Genomic DNA, 16,919 nt, shown 5'->3' on the forward strand with positions numbered 1-16,919 from the left:
CATTAGGTTCTGGGCTTTTCTTTGATGGAAGACTTTTTACTGTTTATTCAATCTTCTTGTTGATCTCTTCAGATTTTCTATTTTTTTTTTCCTTTTTTTTTTTTTTTGACATTCTCACTCTGTCACCCAGGCTGGAGTGCAGTCGTGTGATCTCCACTCACTGCAACCTCTGCCTCCTGGGTTCAAGTGATTCTCTTGCCTCAGCCTTCTGAGTAGCTGGAATTACAGGCATGCACCACCACACCTGGCTAATTTTTGTATTTTTATTAGAGATGGAGTTTCACCATATTGGCCAGGCTGGTCTTGAACTCCTGACCTCAGGTGATCTGCCTGCCCTGGCCTCCCAAAGTCGTGGGATTACAGACATGAGCCACCATGCCCGGCCCAGATTTTCTTTTTCTTTATGATTTAGTCTTAATAGGTTATATGTGTTTAGGAATACATCCTTTCTTCTCAGTTATTCAGTTTTTTGGACATTTAATTGTTTACAGTAGCTCTTATGATTCTTTGTATTTCTGTTTAATGTCTTCTCTTTCATTTCTGATTTTATTTACTTGAGTCATCTCTTTTTTCTTAGTCTAAAGGTTTCTCAATTTTTGTTTTTTCAAAAATACAAGTTTTAGTTTATTTTAGTATTGCTTTTCTAGTTCTATTTCATTGTTTTCTGCTCTGATATTTTTAATTTTTCTGCTAAAATTGAGCTTAGCTTGTTCTTCATTTTGTCTTTTTTTTTTTTGAGGCATAACATTAAGTTGTTTATTTGAGACCTTTCTTTTTGCTGTAGGCACTTACTGCAATAAACTTTTTTCTCAGAACTGTTTTTGCTGTATCCCGTAAGTTTTAGAATTTTGTATCTCCATTTTCATTTGTCTCAATTTTTTTTAATTTCCCTTTTCATTTCCTTATTAACTCATTGGTTGTTCAGTAATGTGTTGTTTTTCATGTATTTGTCAATTTTCCAAAATTACTCCTGTTGTTGATTTTTTAGTTTCATACCATCCTAGTTGGTAAAGGCACTTGTTATTATTTCAGTCTTCTTAAATTTGTGAATACTCTTAAAGACATGTCAATACTTGTCCTCACATACAATCTATCCTGAAGCATGTTCCATGTGTGCTTGAGAAGATTGTATATTTTGTTGCTGTTAGATGGAATGTTCTGCATATGTCTGTTAGTTAATTGGTCTAAAGTGTTGTTCAAGACCAGTGTTTTCTTATTAATTTCTGTCTGGATGATTTGTCCATTGCTATAAGTGGGATAAGTCCCATACTATTCTTGTATTGCCATCTATCTCTCCATTTAGATCCTTTAGTATTTGCTTTATATAATTTTGGTGCTCTGATGTTGGGTGCATATATATTTACAGTTGTTATATCCTCTTGTTGAATTGACCCTTTCATCATTATATAACATCTTTCTTTGTTTCTTTCTGTAGTTTTGGCTTAAAGTCTGTTTTGTTTTATATAAATAGAAGTATCCCTGCCCTCTTTTGGTTTCCCTTTGCATGGAATGTCTTTTTCCGTTCTTTCACTTTCAGTTTGTGTGTGTCCTTAAAAGTGAGATGAGTATCTTTTAGGTGGCTTATAGTTGGGTCTAGTTTTGTGTTTTTTTGTTTTGTTGTTTGTTTAATTCATTCAATTACTCTATGTCTTTTTGTTGAAGAATTTTATCTGTTTACATTCAAGGTAATTATCAATAGGTAAGGACTTCTGTCATTTTATTATTTTCTGGTTGTTTTGTTTCTTTCTTCCTGTCTTGTCTTCCTTTGCAATTTGATGGTTTTCTATAGTGATATGCTTTGAATCTTTTCTATTTTTGTTTTGTGTGTCTACTATACATTTTTATTTTGTGATTACTGTGAGACTTACATAGAACATCTTATAACAGTCTGTTTCAAGCTGCTAACTTCTTAACTTTTCATACAGCTTTACAATTTTATTGCCCTTCATTTTATGTTTTTGATATCAGAATTTACATCATTGTGTAATATGCATTTATTAACAGTTTATTTTAGCTATAGTCATTATTATTAGTTTTTTCCTTGGAACCCTCATACTAGGAGTAAAACTGCTTTGCATGCCACAATTAGAGTTCTAAAGTATCGTGCATATGGCTTTGTATTACTTATACCATTGAGTTTTCTGATTTTTTGTGTTTTATGTTATTAGTTTTTTTTGTTTAACTTAAAGACCTTTCTTTAGCCAATCATGTAAGGCAGGCCTAGTGGTGATGAATTCCGTTAGCATTTGTTTGTCTGGGAAAGTTTTTCTTTTTCATTTTGGAAAGACAATTTTGTTGGGTAAAGTATTCTTGTTTGGCAGCATTTTTTCCTTCATCCCTTTGAATAAATCATCCCACTCTGTCTTGCCCTGCAGGAATTCTGTTAAGAAATCTACTGACGTTGTATCGGGACTCCCTTGGATGTAATGTGTTTCTTATTGCTCTCAGCATATTAGCATATTTTCTTCATCTTTGATTTTTCATCATTTGATTATGTGTCCTGGTGAACTCTTCTTTTGGTTTACTTTGATTGGAGACCTCTGTGCTTCCTCTACCTGAATATTGGCATCTATCCCTAAATTAAAAGAAGTTTTCAGCCATTAGTTCATTTAAAAATACTTTTTTTTTTCTTTTTTATTTCTTCTTGAATTTTTCTTATGCATAGGTTAGGTCTCTTAATGGTATTCCATAGTCCTTATAGGCTTTTGTCACCTTATTTATTTATTTGCAGCTCTGATTAGATAATTTCAGATGTTCTATCTTTGAATTCACTGATTCTTCAGTGTGAGGGAGCCTGATGTTGAAGCTTCCTGTTTGCATGTTTCAGTTCTAGTATTTCTGTTTATAAAATTTGACCCTTTCTTTAGGGTCTATCGTTGGAGCTTTCTTCGTTTCTTCTGGAGATAACATGATTTCCTGATTCTTTGTAATTCTTGTTTTCTTGCATTGGTGTTTGTGCAGTTGAGGAGATAGCCATCTTTTTAGGCTTTTAAGGTGTTTTGTTTTGTTTTGTTTTTTTGGCAGGGATAGACCTTCACTCTTTCATTTAGCTTTTATTGTAGATGGGCCAGCTTTAATGGCCATGGGCAGTCAGAGGTTGCTTTGGGCTCTCTAGATGGCTGGGCTGCTGTCTTTGCTCTCAAATTTTGATGAGGCAGCTGGCTGGGCTCTTCTATCCAGTGAGACCACTGGTTGATCTCTGGAAATACAGTTGGCCCATCATTGGGCTGGGCCACAGGAGTATATTGTTTGGACAGATAGTTTTACTATTTGAGTTCAGTAGTTGAACAGGGTTGCAGGACAGGCTGTGATCAGGATGCTAATTGGAATGGCTGGGAGCAGCTGCTATGCTCATTAGAAATGTACCATTGAGGTTTGTCTCTCTGTCTAGGCAGGCTCTTGAGGTGAGCTTTGAAGCTTGACTGAGTGCTGTTTAAACTCCTGGGTATGATAGATAGAGCCTCTGCTCTTTGTGGAAATTTGCTGTGATGATTGCCTCTCTCCCTGGATGTGAGGCTTTGGGGCAAGGTATGAGGTTGGTCCTGGAGGCTGACTGTGTAGGAATCTAAGCTAGGTAGAACTTTTGATCACTTCTGGAGTGACTAGCTCAGCTTTTCAAATTGGATGGGCCATTAGCTGGTACCACTGATTGGGCACTGCAAGCTAACACCATATCTATGTCCTGGTTGCTTTGTATTACACGTCCTTTCTTTGTTTCTGCCTAATCCCAGTTGGTCTAGTGGTACCATTTTCCCCTGTGTTCCCCATGGTGTAAGATAGGAGTGGGCTTTCTGGAAAGTGCTACAGGATGCTAGAGAAGATGGTTGTCCACCTCTGGTTTTCTCTTCCCTCTGTAGAAACCCCAGTTCCTGGAGAATCCTCTCTTTGTGGCACTATGCTAACCTCTGGGAGGAGGAAAGGTAGTATAGTCAAAATAAGACCCTTTGTCTTACCCTTTTCATGCGGAAAAGTTCCATAAACCACACAGAGGACTCAGGCTTATTCCCAATTTTGGAGGATTTCACCATAGTGTTCATATCTGTGGATAGTTGCTGATAGAACTTTCTGTGGAACGTGGGGAAACCTAAGACCTCCTATTCTTCTATTTTGCTGACATCCAACTAGACATTCTTGACACCCATTTTCTTTTTAATTCTAGTTATTCCTTGATATCCATTACTTTACATTGTCCTGATTCCTACTCTATTATATTAGCACCTTTGCCTTCATTTCCTCTGTAAATCCTTGCCCCTGTTTGGGACTTACTCAACCGTCAGTCTTTGACTCTGTCTGTCTCTAAATTTGACTGTCTTTTGGGAAATTTTCTGTTCTCTCTGATCATCTTTTGCTTCTTTTGTTGTTGTTGTCTTTTAGTTTTAACTGTTACCTGGTTTTTCGGGCTTAATCTCCTTTGAACATTGGCACTTTGAATGCCCCTTTGTTATATCAAACTCAGCATATCTTAAAAGTTAACTTAAAATTACCTAGAAACTCACTTCCCCATTTCTTCCAGTGAGGGTATAGTGCCAGGAAAAGAGCAAGTGCTCAGTAAATTCTGCTATTAACCCAGTGAAGACAGCACATACTGCTTCATTTATCTTCCTTAAGCATTTCTCTAGTTTGTCCCAACCTGTTTTTTCTTAGCCCTGCATTTTTAAATTTAAGTATATTTTATATGCAGTAAAAGGTACAAATCATATATTTAGTTTTGAAAAATGCATGCACTGCTATAACCAACACCCCATCAAAGTATAGAACATTTCTATCACCCTAGAAAGTTCCATCTTCCCCTCTCCTAGAAATAACTTCTGACCCCAATCAATAGAGACAAGTTTTCTTTAGAACCTTAAATAAATGTGTGCATACAACTTATTTCATAGAATTCTTTAATTTTTGCAATCTGTCTCTCAGCATTTTTTTTTTTGAGATTCATGTATGTTCTTGTAAAGTTCAGTGTTTGATATTTTTAGTTGATAAGTGATATTCCATTGTATGATTATATCTTAATTTGTTTAGTCTCCTGTTGATGGACACCTGGGCTATTTCTAGTTTGGGGCTTTTTTTGTTTGTTTGTGACAGAATCGTGCTCTGTCACCCAGGCTGGAGTGCAGTGGCACAATCTCCGCTCAGTACAACTTCTGCCTCCTGGGTTCAAATGATTCTCCTGCCTCAGCCTCCCGAATCGCTGGGATTATAGGCGTGTGCCACCATGCCCAGCTAATTTTTTGTACCTTTAGTAGAGATGCGGTTTCACAATGTTGGTCAGGCTGGTCTCAAATTCCTGCCTCAAGTGATCTGCCCACCTTGGTCTCCCAAAGTGCTGGAATTACAGGTGTGAGCCACGGTGCCTGGCTGTAGTTTGGTGCTATTTTGAATAAAGCTCTAATTAATCTTTATGTGGACATATGTGTTCATTTTACTTGGATAAATACCTTGGAGGAAAGAATAAACATTTATCTTGCTTTTCCTTTTGAAAATAACAACCCTTGAATCCATGGATCAATTTTAACATAACTAAGACAAATGGCATATCTTTCCAGATAAGATGCAACAGGAAATCCAAAGAACCCAGCCCCAGGTATTATTGCCAAAGGAATTGAACCTGAATTAAATCAAGTCTCTAGGTGCAATTACGAATTTACAGGACATGTAGGGATATAGGAGCAGTTCCATGAGAAAATCTACAAGAAAACTGTTCTAATTTATCCACAAATAAGTGGCATAAAAAATTGTAAGTAGAGGAAGGACTGTTAGAAATTAAAGGAGACTTAAGGTCCATGACCAAATGGAATTTGTGGAGCTGCTTTGCATCTTGATTCATACAAACTAATTGTAAAAAGATAGTTTTGAGACAGTTGAGGAGTATATTAAAAATACATTAATTTTTAAAAGTGGCAATGGTATTGTAGTTAAAAACGAGTCTTTACCTGTTATACAGAAGTATTTACAGGAGAAATAAGATGTTTTCTGGTATTTGCTTTAAAATGCCTTTGAAAAGACAGGTAAAATAGACACAATATTGATATTGTTGAAAAGGATAATGAAGGTACATTGTGCTGAACTGTCTCATGACTTTGTTTTCATAATAAAAAATTTAAACATGAAAAACATGCATTTTGACCCTGAAGTGAAAGTTCTGGCTATGAAGAACACTGAAAATATGACTGAGATCAGCTTCTTAAAATCATATTAATGGGTTTTGCTGGCATTATCACTGTTGTGAAGAAATATTTTTATCTCACACTTCATTTCTTATCTTATCTGAGAACCTTCCTTGGGAGCTGGTGACTTCAGTGTGTAAAATCAGAGCTTGGCATTTGTTGTCTGTTTTTTACACCATAGACTGGAAATACTTTCTGTCCCAGCAGGGATTTGATTGCATTCATTCTTTGCACTCCTTCCTTGAAGACTGAATGAAGATCAACAAGAACATTGATGCCCACTAGCTGTTTACTCTGAAGTAAGCAATATGTAGATGGGTGCTCTAGGGCCCACCTCCGCCTCCTAAAGAACCATATCCTTCTTTGCTGCTCACAGAGCTGGACTCCACCAGTACTTACCCCTTTTACCTTTGACCATCTGTGTGACATGTCACAAAGTCATCAGGAACCCCCAAATGAAAAACCTGTTCTCTTGCAGCGTATGTGCACCAAATACTATGTTTTCAAGCCCTTCTATCTACAGCTCACAGATGCCAAGTGCTGAGTCATAGCCTGTACATGGGTGATGCATTGTAACTCTAAGGAGAATGCCTGGTGGTGTAGTGCACATGCTGTAATAATTGCTTTTCTGCACTATGTATCATTGATGATACGGGTTATCAGACCTTGTCATTTGATAAGGAAATTTTGACAGTAATTCATTCTACTTTCAAGTGTGTTTATTTTCAGCCTTGAAACTCAGTTTTGTTTTTGTTTTTATAAGCATCTTAGCAGTTGTGTGAGAGTCATGCCTTTTTTTGCCACAAGAGGTATAACTTTGATGTGTCTGTCATTCTATGTCACTGCCTTTAGTGACAAAACTGGTTCACTTTTGTAATCTGATAATTTTGTGATAATTTTGCATTTGTCAGGAAGACTGGATTGTTTTGCTGGAAGTGACAAGGTGCACTGTATGGAAGAGATGCCAAAACTTACATGGCTGTGCTTAGCTGAGTTTCCATTCAGTTGATGATCTGGAGTAGGGACAAATAGATTGCAGGTCCAGTAAAATATAGCTTTTAATACACATCAGACTTCCTTGCCATGCTTTTCCCCCATCTGCGTGTGTAAAATATTTATCTTTGAAAATTCACTTTTTTTTTTTTTAGAACATCTGAATTTATGCTCTACTGATTCCAAAGTTCTCATTCATCATTTAGGTTTACAATATTATTTCATGTTGTAATTTCACTTCTGTTGTATTTCATTTTTGTGAATTCAAAGGGTAACACTATATAATAGGGTAAAAATGTCAATTTAAATGTAAACAGTAACACCCCCAAAACGTGAAAATGTATTTATTGTAACAGACTATATCAAACTAAACATCAGTAAAGACCAACCACACTGTTAATATGAGGTTTGCAGAGACAAAGGGATGGCACCTGGTAATTTCTAAATTTCAAATTTCTTATAATTTATCTTACATTTTTGGACTGCATTATTGAAACCACCCAGTTGCTAGATAGAGCAGGCCACTGGGTTCACTGTGGCCCTTGATCATGCACTAAAGAAAACTGCCTTCAAACAAGAATCTGGGGACAGTTGTTTTCCTTCATTGCCAGGGAGTCCTCAGACCCTGTGAAGCCTGCCCATGTAGGATGGTGTTTCTCAAGCTGTGGTTTGGAACCTTTGCATCAAAATCACTTGGAGAACTTCTTTAACAAGTATTTTCCTAAGCCCCATCCCTGACTCCTTAGCAGACTCTCTGGGAGTGAGGCCTGGAAACCTGCATTTTAAACAACTTTCCTCAGTGAATCTGACAAGAGTATAGTTTAAGTATTGCTTAGGGGTTATGCAACATAGAGCCAGAATGCCTCTCTTTTTGGTTCGTATGACACATTTGTGTACTTAATGATGAGGTTTTTTTCTTTTCCTTTTTTACCCTCAGGACTCGTCAGTCACATCTGTTACCTGCTCACTGAAACTGCCACACTGTGCTTGGATGTGGACAATAAAAACAACAATGAGATGGCAGCTGCACCGCTCTTTTCCCTGCTCGATGTTTTGCACAGCATGCTGACCTATACCTCCGGTATTGTGCGGCTGGCTTTGCAGGTAGAGGATCTGGTTTCCTGTGTCTTGAGCAGCCCTACTCCATTTCATGCTTCCCTTTCATTCTCTTCTTTCTTATCTTCCTCTATTGTGTCTTTACTTATTTAAAAGAAGGTATAATTCCATAGAGAGTGTCTTCTGAAGAGTCATCTTTGGGTGACCAATGTCAAGAACAGAGAATCTGATCAAAATCTTCAGGGAAGGAAGGAGAGCCTACTACTAAGCAGAGACTTAGCAAGCATTAGTTGGGAACCCACTCCTGACCAAGGAGAGCATTTGCCTTAGGCACATCCTAGGTTGGCCAAGTAGTTTGCAGTTTTTCGTGTCCTGAGGTGGCTCTCCAGTTCCCCCTCAGCAGGATAGGTCAGCTTTCTAGGAATAATGGATTGAGGGTTTGTGTACATGCATGTGTGTGTTTGTAGACACATATACATACATATGTAACTCATAAGCTCACTTGCTTTCCCTTATGACTGATACCATGGACTTGTGAGATGGTTTTGAGGAATAGAGGTGTATTCAGTGGCTATGGAAAAAGCCAATTAGCCATAAACTGTAACCTGTATTTACTTAGCATCATGCTGTAAGGCAGGAAGGAGGTGTGGTTTTACAGAGTACTTTCCTATGCCTGTTTTATTTAATGCTCTGTCTAACCAACGGAGTCAGCTGATATTTAGATCAAGTGAAAGTGACAGGGCCAAGGTGAATTTATTGTTATATTTAAAATCCTGATACAATTGCAAGAGATGTATATCAAATGGTAGCATCCAAGCTTGGATAGACGCAGAAGCTAAAGTTGAAACCAAACTGTTTTGATACCTTGCCAAAGTCACAGTAGCAGAGCCAAGAGTGAATCCCCAGACCCGAGGATAGCTTCTGTTATTCATCATTATGATAAATGATATCTTTTATCCACAGTTAAGCTTGTCAAGTATTTAGCTTGTCTAATATGATTTAATAAATCTAAGATCCCCTCAACAAATATTATTAGTTACTAAGTATTTAACCCAAACCGTAAAGCCAGTAGATTAATTAAAAAGCCATGGCCTTTGAATTACCTAGCTGCTTTTATTAGCTCACTTATCATCCAAATTAACAGTAAATAATTGTTACGTACTTAAATAATCCCTAATTATGATTTCTCCTATCTTTTCCTCTTTGTTCTAGTAAGTTTCTCTTCAGAGAACACAGTTTCTTATTTCAGTTTCCATAGTGGTAGATTTTTGTAATTCTTTGAGATGTAGTTGATAGTTACTCTTACAGGATACCTTGATGGCAATCTATAAAAGATTTTCTTGTAAATTGTAGGCAAAAAGATCAGAAGTTAAAAAATCTTCAGAATAATAGAAATTCTTTTTTTTACTACAAGTGATTAGGTAGATATTCAGGGATGTTTTAAAAGGAAACTCCTTAATGCAAAATATTTTTGAATTTTCTATTTCCAACTTGCTAGTTTCCCAGTAGATCACTGTTTTTTATTGTTTTCATAGTCTTCAACACCACTGTACATTTTACTGCTACCATCTTTCTAAATCATCCCTCATAATATCTGCCATGTATTGCTTTTGGCCTTGACCACTGACTTTGGTCTTCATGACACCTGGTGTCAATGTGAAGGAGGAGGAGTCCTTGAGGCTGAATTAGGTGAAAGAGTTGGGAAAAGAAATGGAATGTGAATCAAAGACATATCTGCCTTGAAACACTGAGCCATAAGTACTTTCCAAAACCCTAAGTCACCCCTTCCATTTATAGACATACTTCTCACACTGGGGATTCTTCTGCACTTGAAACCTATATCTATTTCTAATAGGAGCTTCTTTAAAGTAGAAGAATTGAGAGAGGCCAGTGCTTAAAATTATAATAATGCTTAGATTCACAAAGCACTTTTCCAGGGAGGAGAGTGGTATGATGCAAGTATGTGTATGGGGGAGCAAAGGCAGGCACGTCTCAGAATCTCCATCAGAAGTTCAGTCCCTACCCACTACCTTCCCCATGATTTAAAACTGGTCCCTGTTCACCTCTGAATGTTATGGGTGAAAGATAATGGAGGCAGAGACAAAGTGCCCGAGACTCACTGGTGTGGTGAGGACATGTGGGTTGTGCAGGCTGGAATGCCTTAGATTCAAATCCCAGACACACCACTATACCACTCCCCACCTCTATAACCTCAGGCAAGTTACTGCACCTGAGTATCAGTTTCCTCATCTGGAAAGTAGATGTGATCACCACTCTGCTGGGTGGTTGTGAGACTTCAATGGGAGAATAAAATATATATAATTATATATAGACGTAAAGTGGCATACATATACCGGGCCCAGTGAAGCTGACCAATAAGTGGTTATTGTATCATGAACAGCAACAAGAAGAAAGGTGCTTCCTTTTTTGTTTACAGGGGGCCTCCTGTGGGCCATGACTTTCTCATTTCTACGTCCTGGTGCATGGAAGAGTGCTCAGTTCATGTTTACTGACTAACTCCTAGCAGGCTTATGAGTTATTTTGTACTTATGAGCCTAGCATAGGGCTAAGCACCTGTAATTTCAGCAGGAATCAAGGGAGAAAGGGTGTTAGCTCTCAGGAAGCTTACAGTTTAATAGGGAAGACTGTCAACATACAAATAATGAAGCAAATCTTCATCTTATTGAATGTGTAAAAATGCAGCAATTGAAAGGTATTACATGCTGCAGAATGAATAATGAGGCAGGGGACCAAACCCAATTTTGAGATTTGGGAGGGCTTTTCTAGGGAAGACAAATATTTTTTATTCTAGTTCAGGTCACCTGACTTTCCAATCTGGGCTGTGTTTATCCTTTCTGAGGTGGTATGGGGAAGCTTGTTACATCATCCTCCTGATAGTAGGACCATTAAACTGCTGTTGATTTGCAGATGTGTCAGTATTGTTGAAAGACTGTAATGTGGCTACTGAGTCTTTCTTAGTCCCACATACACATAAAGGCTATCCGTGGTTGGGGGCTATTTTAGGGGGCTGTCTATTTTTAGAATCTCTTGTAATTATCCAACTTGATTCCTTCACGGCCTTCCCCTTGTTGGCCTTCACCATAAACTACCCTCTGCCTGGTTGTTGAATGCGGATGAGATTTTTCTGTCATAGCCCATAGTCCTGATAGTTTCTCCCTTCCTTTGAAAACTTTAGTGACATCTCATTATCTATAACTTTCTGACTCCTTGCCGAGACATTCAAGGGCTTATACAATCGAGCCCCAGGGTACCTTTCCAGCTCATCTGCCTGACCTCCGTGCTGCCCATACCCCAGTCAGACAGTTGCACTGCCATCTTGTAAGTGGATGCTGTGCTTTGTCACTCCTGTGCCTTTCCTCATGAAATTTCCACATGTGAAATATCTGAAATATCTGTACTCCATATGACTCCTAGTAGACCCCGTCCCCACCATCCAAGTGATGAAGTCAATTGTGACATTTATCCTACTTCCCTCCTTAACCTAAACTTTATTTCTACCTCTATTATAGCAGTTTTCATGTTCTGCCTTAGCACAGTTATTTGGAACTTGTCATCATTTTAGTTAAACCATGAGAACCTAGAGAATGGGGACTGAATCATATGCATCTTTGCATTGCGAATGTGCAACATGGTGGTGTTTGGGGAGCACAGTAAGTGCCGAACTGAATTGATCCGAACCACACCATTGACAGTTATGCTCCATTGTGTGCTAAAACCTGCTGGAGATATAACGACAGGAACTGGGCTGGGCATGGTGACTCATGCTTATAATTCCAGCCCTTTGGAAGAGGCCCAGGTGGGCAGATCACATGTGGTCAGGAGTTCAAGACCAGCCTGGCCAACAAGGTGAAACCTTGTCTCTACTAAAAGTAAAAAAATAAATTAGCTGGGTGTGGTGGCACACACCTGTAGTCCTAGCTACTCGGGAGGCTGAAGCAGGAGAATCACTCGAACCTGGGAGGTGGAGGTTTCAGTGAACTGAGATCACGCCACTGCACTCCAGCCTAGGTGACAGAGCGAGACTCCATCTCAAAAAATAAAAATAAAGGCTGGATGCAGTAGCTGACACCTGTAATCCCAGCACTTTGGGAGGCTGAGGCAGGCAGATCATGAGGTCTGGAGTTTGAGAGCAGCCTGGCCAACATGGTGAAACCCCGTCTCTACTAAAAATACAAAAATTAGCCAGTCATGCTGGTGGGGACCCGTAATCCCAGCCACTTGGGAGGCTGAGGCAGGAGAATTGCTTGAACCCAGGAGGCAGAGGTTGCAGTAAGCTGAGATCATGCCACTGCACTCCAGCCTGGATGAAAGAGCGAGACTCCATCTCAAAAAAATAAATAAGACAGGAACTACTTGAGGAAGTAACTGTCTCTTGTTCTTTATAGATGCCTTACTTCTGTGTATATTTAGCAGACCTCTGTTGATTACCTACTTCTGTGTGCTAGATTTGTGTAGCAATGCTAGATGTAAGACAATTGTATTATACCTGGCCTTTTTTTTTTTTTAATACTGAGAAGCTGTATTCTGTTATCTCACTTTAGGTAATGCTGTATTGCTATTTAATGTTAAATATGGCCCAGAAATTGACAGGCCGCCTGCCTCGGCCTCCCAAAGTGCTGGAATTGGAAGCATGAGCCACCATGCCCAGCCCAGTTCCTGTCTTATATCTCCGGCAGGTTTTAGCACACACTGGAGCATAACTGTCAATGGTGTGGCTCGGATCAATTCAACACTTACTGTGCTCCCCAAACACCATCATGTTGCACGTTCGCAATGTAAAGATGAATATGATTCAGTCCCCACCCTCCAGGATCTCATGGTTTAACTAAAAGGATGACAAGTTCCAAAGGAATGTCAACTTCTTTAGTTTGATATGTTTAAGGCTACTAAATGTATATCTCTACCTAAAGTTCTTCTTTGAAATCAATATTCATATACCTAGCAGCTTGCTCAGTATGACCTCTAGAATGCCCCATAGACCAAAGCTGAACTCAAGATCTACCTCCCAAATCCATTTCCCTGCCAGCAAGCCCTGCCCCACTCACCCTGCCATGCAAACCAGAAACCTGGGAGGCATTCTTAAAAGTTTCCTCTTTTTTTATATCCCACATCTAATCTGTCACCAAATCATGTAGATTTTACCATAAACATCTAACATATCCAATTTCCTCTCTCAAACCCTGCTGCTATCACCCTAGCCCAAGCTAGCATGCTCTCTCGCCTGGGCTGTAACAGCTAGGGGATTGCTAGGAGTGGGGTGAGTTCACACACAGCAATGACAAAAGGGAGTGGTTCTGTTAAGTGGGTCAGTGGGACCAGAAGCAAAGTCAGAGGACCTGGATGGAGCAGACAGTCATGATGTTGTGACAGGGACACGGGCCCTGTACAAGATGCACACAAAGGGTGGCAAATCCAGGAGTTAGGAGGCTGACATGAGGGAGTCTGATGTTGGGGAATTGGAGAGAGGCTGAGAGGCAAGGCAGGCCTGGGCCTTTGCATTTGATTCCGGGGGCTTCAGTGTTTATTGCTGCATCCAGGCAGGTGTCCTTTTGTTGCACAGAGCTTCCTTTGCAGGCCAGTACTTTTGTGGGGAGAGTGGAATTTCTAATGTCTTTCTTTTGTGCCACCTCTCTGTTGCGCAAAGCTGTGGCCTTCTCTTTCTTCTGGAACTCTTGGCAACTTTGTAAGGATGTGGCCACATGAATACTGGTAGGCTGGGTCGATGTTTCTTGGCGACTATGACGTATGACTTTGTAGATCTTGGAGCATCTGGAGACCGTGGGACATCCCGGTGGAAAAAGTCCTACAGTGTTTCTTGTGCCGTGGCCCCATTCGCTTGCTTGTATGTGTTTGGAAAGGAGGCACCATACCCCTCACTGCTGCCTCATTGCTGATTTGCAAGACTGCCTTATCTCTCCCAGGAGGAAACCAGTCTGCTCTAAGGGATAATGTGGTAATGTGGAAAGGCTAATATTCCATGTCAGATAATGTTTCAGAGGGCAAGGGATCAACGGCCAAGATTCAGAAAGGTTCAGACCTCTTGGAGAGTGCTGCACATTTGTTTCCTGAAAGGAAATTCTCCGTTTCCGATAAAGTCAGTCAGGGAAGTAAGAGGGAAGCTCCAAGCTAATGATGACCCTTGTTCTCCTTACCTGTTGAGATGTGCAAGTTGTTAAAAGACAGGTGTCCGATTTTCAGTCAAGTTCTTCTGAACCAAAGAAAACAGGCAACTGAAATTCTGTCCATAGGCCAGAAGTGCAGAAGGAAAGTAGGCATTTATGAGAAGGGTCCTGGAGTCCAGGTTAATGACTCAAGGCAGGGCAGCCTGTGGCCTGCTCTGTTGGCTCTGGTAAAGGTCATTATTGAAAAGTGGTTTTGTTTCTTCTGAGTAAAAGTAAAAACAGAGAGGAAGAGCGTCTACATATTATAGCAAATGCAAAAAATAATCCTTACCATTTTTCAGTATAAAATTACTCATCTCTGTGATAGAAGTCTCCTTTGGAATTAGACAATTCTATAAAACCCCTGCGAGAAGACACACAATGTAAAAACCACTCACTCATTTATTTTCATTGCCATTTAAGTCTAAACATTCGTAGGAATATAGACCTGTATCTGAAGCCTATTCATGTAGTGATATGTCGGACAAATATTCTAGATGTTATTTGAGCATATGTATGCATATAGAGAAGGAAAGCATAGCAGAATGCACTTGGTATGTATCATGTGCATAAATATGCTCAGAGGAGATTAGCATTTGTGATGGAGTCAGCCTGGGTTTGGTCCTCTGGCTTTGTCACTCATTATCTGTGAGATGTTAGACAAACTACCCAGCTTCTCTAAAGTTCAGTTTTCTTCAGGTGGTTAAGATAAATCGCTTTTGGCTGGGTGCGGTGGCTCACATCTGTAATGCCAGCATTTTGGGAGGCTGTGATGGGTGGATCATGTGAGGTCAGCAGTTAGAGACCTGCCTGGCCAACATGGCAAAACCCCGTCTCTACTAAAAATACAAAAACTAGCGAGGCGTGGTGGCAAGAGCCTGTAATCTTAGCTACTCGGGAGGCTGAGTCAGGAGAATCGCTTGAATCCAGGAGGCAGTGGTTGCAGCGAGCCGAGATTGTGCTACTGCACGGCAGCCTGGGTGACACAGCGAGACTCCAACTCAAAAAGAAAAAAAAGATTAAGCGTTTCCCCACTGCAACATATGGGACATCACCATTATTCCTCCAGCAGCAACCTCTGTCATTGCTTTATGTATGTGCTGTCCAGGTCAGCCTCTGTAGCCTGAGCTGGTGGCAGTGGCAATATCTGCACTCCTTGTTGTGTCATAAGAAAGCATAGTATCTCTTCTGGGGCCTCCATCTATTCCATCCTTGGGAAGCGAGGTAGAATGCTTCCTCAGCATCTTGTGTCTGCCAGATGGAGTGGTCCTGTTTCCTTTGGCCAAGCTGACTAATCACCAAGACCGTCTTTCATTTCTCTTCTCCCTGTTCCAGGCCCAGAAGTCTGGCTCAGGAGAGGACACTCAGGCTGCAGAAGACCTGCTGCTGCTCAACAGACCTCTGACAGACCTGATTAGCCTGCTCATTCCACTGGTAAGAGCTCACCTGTATGCCTTTTGGAGCATTACTGAAGTTGAAGTAATTTTATTTGAATTTCATGATCTCTTGAGTTTCTATGTTATTTTTATTCCCTTCAAAAACTAGAGCCAAAAGAACTTTCAGAAGATTATTTGGCCTGGAAAACTAAATCTCTACTTTATTTTAAAACCAGGTGGCTTATTCATTTAAATAGATATTTAGGTAAGGCAAAATCTCAAATCTAATTACTTTCTTAACAAATGTGAGGTAAAAAATTCAACAAATGAATTCTAAGAGGAAAGAAGAAATTGCTATGGGAATCAATTTCTTTTCAAAAAGATATTTTAGAGTTTGACTTGGCATGCAGGACTCCCCCAGAAATGCAAAAGCACAGACACAGACCTAGGGCACACCCCCTCAATCTCAATAGAAATGGAATGAATTAAGCAAAATTAAATAAAAACAGGTAAGACTATACAAGACCATTGAATATACAGAAAGAGCTCAACAGAAATTCAGAGTTTGGATGTATTAAACAGTTTTAGCCTAGCACTTTGGGAAACCAAGGTGAGTGGATCATTTGAGTCAGGTGTTCGAGACCAGCCTGACCAGTATGGTGAAACCCCATCTCTACTAAAAATACAAAAAAAATTAGCCAGGTGTGGTGGTGGGCACCTGTAATTCCAGCTACTCGGGAGGCTGAGTCAGGAGAATCACTTGAACCCAGGAGGCAGAGGTTGCAGTGAGCCAAGATCGTGCCACTTCACTCCAGCCTGGGTGAAAAAGCAAGACTCCATAAAAAAAACTATTTTAAACATATAATTTCACTGTCTACAAAACTTCCCAGTCTTTTAAAATCAAATTATTGTTCCTACTTAATTTTAACTTTATATTTTTGCCAATTAATTCTATCATCTTTTTAATCATCTTTACATTAGGTATATCTAATGTATCCCTCCCTCCCCCCACCACCAAGCCCGTGTGTGATGTCCCTTCTGTCCACACCTATGAGTGAGAACATGCGGTGTTTGGTTTTTTGTCCCTGCGATAGTTTGCTGAGAATGATGGTTTCCAGCTTCATCCATGTCCCTACAAAGGATATGAACTC

The sequence above is a fragment of the Hylobates moloch genome, unplaced genomic scaffold, assembly GCF_009828535.3.
Source record: "Hylobates moloch isolate HMO894 unplaced genomic scaffold, HMol_V3 SCAFFOLD_8, whole genome shotgun sequence".
Taxonomy (NCBI): Eukaryota; Metazoa; Chordata; class Mammalia; order Primates; family Hylobatidae; genus Hylobates; species Hylobates moloch.